This window comes from Carassius gibelio, chromosome B14 (assembly GCF_023724105.1).
Source record: "Carassius gibelio isolate Cgi1373 ecotype wild population from Czech Republic chromosome B14, carGib1.2-hapl.c, whole genome shotgun sequence".
Taxonomy (NCBI): Eukaryota; Metazoa; Chordata; class Actinopteri; order Cypriniformes; family Cyprinidae; genus Carassius; species Carassius gibelio.
In genome coordinates, this window is record NC_068409.1 from 15,434,318 (window position 1) to 15,438,283 (window position 3,966).

Here is a 3,966-nt window from a genome sequence, read left to right on the forward strand (position 1 = left end):
ATATTTATCACTACATTTTTTACTTTTATAGACCTCTATAAGACATAAAACATCTAAATAGGATTAAATATAACCCCAAATCAGAAAAACTTTTTTTCTAAAATGCAATAAAATCAAGATCTTATAATAAAATCGTAATTCTATTTAATGTTTAGTTTGATTGACAAAAGTGCAAAGAAAAGATTTTCAGTGTTTTCACTGACCAAATAAATGGCAATCTGTAAATATAAGATAAATGGGACAGAGACACGTTTAACACTGTGTCACAGCAACTCTATTTTTAATTACAATGTTTAATTGTTTGTAAATCTAGGATACTAATAGTTTTTTACAAGACTTCAGCTGCTCATCAGTCTGTGGTCATCATTGCCTGTGTAATACTCCAGTAAAGGATGATATTACAGTATTTCACAACTGCTAAAACACTAAACCCCATTCTCTGAAGCCAATGCTCAGTGGCCTGAACCCATTTGTCGAATCAGTCACTTTGTAGGCAAAACCTTAAACTAGTTCAGGTAGTTAAGACACTGTTTGCAAATCTCATCCACTCTTTTTGCAAAACTCCAAACACATTCTTACTCACTAAAACACATTTTGCACTGTGTTGCAAAATGGTAAATACATGTGGCAAAAGTTAAACACAACTACAACACAGTTGTCATAATTTACACACAACAACTCAAAATTGTTCACACTTGTTTCTAATGATGAGATCAAATCAGTTGTCTAGAATATAAGCCAGTACAGGTGACCCAGGTACGGTGAGTGTTGATACCACGATGGATGGAAACAATGTGAGAGGAAGAGGAGGAAGAGTTTGTGTAAGAGCTGGTGGACGAGGAGGAAGAGTACACGGACAACTGTGGCCACCAGAATCAGGACATTCAGAGAAGAGAACAGATAAATTTATTGTTTTTCTAATTTGACATTTGATATAGTACATCAGTTTGTTAATAGAAAGGGGAGTGGGAAAAATAAAAATAAAAGATTTAGAATACAATTTACATATGAATGTGATGTCCATTACTATTGTTTCTGTATGTACACATCTGTAAGAGCATTTTCCCTTTTGTAGAATAGCAAGACTACCAAATGAGGGTGGAAGGACTCCTTCATTCTCCCAACAGCAAGAGGCTCTCATTGTTCATACGGTCCATCAAAACAATGTCATCCGACTGCGTGAAATACAGCAAAGACTTGTAGAAGACAATGTAAACTTTGAAGCTATCAACAGTGTCAGCCGTTTCCCTTGGCTCTCCACCATCGGGATGCTGAGGCAGAATGAGTTTCTCATTGACTTTGATTTTGCAGTTGCACAACGTTTTGTGTAATACACTTTGCATTTAGAGTTGTCTTTGAGCTTACTTTATTTTTATGCTGAAAATACAGTATAGAATTTCTCTATTACTTGCAGTACTTACAGTATGCAATATATTTGCTGTACTGAGTTGTGAATTATTTACGTTGATTTATGGCAAAATTATTTTCAATATGCAATAAAAAAATATATATATATATCTGTAACTACGTGCCCTGGACGCTGTGTTGTCAGTTTTTTGATGTAGTGTCTAATGAATGCTGATGAGCGTTTATATATTGACTGTGTTTATGTTTTGAAAGCATTGTTTGATTTTGAGCACAGATCAAATGGTTTTGAGGCAAGTATTTGATTGTGCCAGAAGAGTCAGGGGTTTTGTGTATGTAGTTTAAAGACTGGGTTTTGTGTTTAAAGTTTTGAGAATATGGGTAAAGGTTTCAAGAAATGTGTTTTAGCAATTGTGAAATACTGTAAATGAATGAGCGTTCAAGCGATGTTTCTTCACTGATGCTTTATCATGAATGAATACAAATGATGTGAATTGCACACGTGCATAGTCTCACACTTTTCAACATTACAATCACAAATACATAGACTCAACACAGTATTGACTCAGATGCTGTTACTGTAACCACAAATCACTAGTTATGACACAAGGCCGGTGCAGTGGTGGGGCATTCGAGGGCCGTGCCCCCCCTAGCGGTCATTGATGCCCCTCCTACAGGCCATGACGTAACCCCCCCCCCCCCCCAAAATCTATCCTCTTTAGTTATTATTTTAATCAGGGCTCTGAACTGGTTCAAGGAACGAAAACCGGAAACGAACGATATTTTTACAGGAACAGAACCAGAAACAGAAACGAAATGATTTTTTTTAGTTCCGAACATAATCGAAAATTTGAAATGGCCATTATTTTATCGTTCGGTTTAATATTTGAAATTTGCTGTCAACCAATCACGAATTCCAGCAGTACAGCATTCGCAAATGTGACGCTGAAGCCAGTGAGTGAAATTTCCGCTCAGCTGTGAACTCAGTCAAGTCTCAATGTTAATACACCTCCTTCAGGACCGGATTAAGACCAAATTGGGCCTGATGACGCAGCGCAAAAAGGGCCTATTTTTTTAGGCGTTGGTGCATGTGCATTCGACACTCAAGTAGAGACCTGGGAGTACCGCGGGACCCAGCGCAACCGAGTGCGTCGCGGGACAATATTTGATTGGTGAATGATATTATTGTGTGCGGGTGGCGGGAAAATAAAGTTATTTGCGGGACTCCGGCAAAGTGGAAATATCTAGCAAAATAAAATTACTAAAAACAGATAAACCTTTATTTATAATAGACTAAAATAAAATAAAATAGACTTTGCGGAATGGGAGGATGCTGATGAAACCATGGACAGCGACGTGTAATTCCATTCCGAAATAGCGAGAGATCCAGTGGTGGAAAAGGCGATATCAAGAGTTTCCGAGATTAAGCAAAGTAACACACCATGTAGGCTACTCTCCATTCAGCTCCCAGCGCACCATTGGAGAGGGCTTTCAGTAATTGCGGTCGCATAAATGCGAAGAGACGGATTAATCTGAAGCCCTCATCAATGAAGAACATGCTATTCCTGCACGGACTACATTAGTACTATTAGTCTACAATATTTTTTTTTATTCCGTTTATTTTTAATTATTTATTTATTTTGTTAAATATTTAAAATTGGTCTATTTTGTTATTGAGGAAAAAAATTTTTTGAAAAAATGTTTGAAGAAAAGAAGGCATTTTTAAGCAGTAGGCTATAGGCTAATTTTCCTTTGAACATGAAATAAACTCTATTCTTACTTTTTTACTGTATTACTGTATTTCTATGTTCTATGTTCTAAGTTCCTTGTTCGTTCCTTTCATCCATTTAATTAAATGCAAATAAAACGAAACATTTGTTTCTTTTTTAAATTTATATTCAACAGGGGAGCAATTGAAAAAAATAACAGAGTAGCAGGCAGAATATGCAATGGATTAAAAAAAACGTATACTTTACTGCAGGATTTTGCAGGTGGTAGCAGGACGAAACTTGATCGTTTGCGCGGGGAGCGGGAGAAAATAACATATATTTTTGCGGGAGCGGGACAGAAAAATCCATCCCACGCGGTCTCTACACTCAAGCGCATGCTTAACCTTTTCCTGCCCAACCGAGGACCGCAGCTCTCCTTTGATTATTCCTAACTTTGAGAAGCTCCGCTCGCCAGAGTCACTGGACACCATCATGCACAGATAGATGCGCTAACCAATTTCGACATTTGGAAACGTCTGAGAAAGATTTAACGATGACAAGAGCTCGTACAAGCTCTGCTGAGTCACCGGTTTCTGAGTGCAGCAAACACAGATCAGCTGATTTTGACCGATTAATAATCAGTTAAACGGTTTAAAAAGTCTATATTGCTATAGCTTCTTATATTTGTAATTCTTGTTCTTTTATAAATAGGGTTAATTGAATTGTTTTTGTTGTGGAGTGAGGGGAACTAAAATAGATGTTTTTAAACATTTTAGACTACAGGCATTTTAGCCTTCATTATTTCAGAAAGTAATTGATGATGTATTATTTAGCAACTTACTTCTCACACGTCAAAGTTCACTTCGGCAGGTAATCCTGTCACATTCCACTC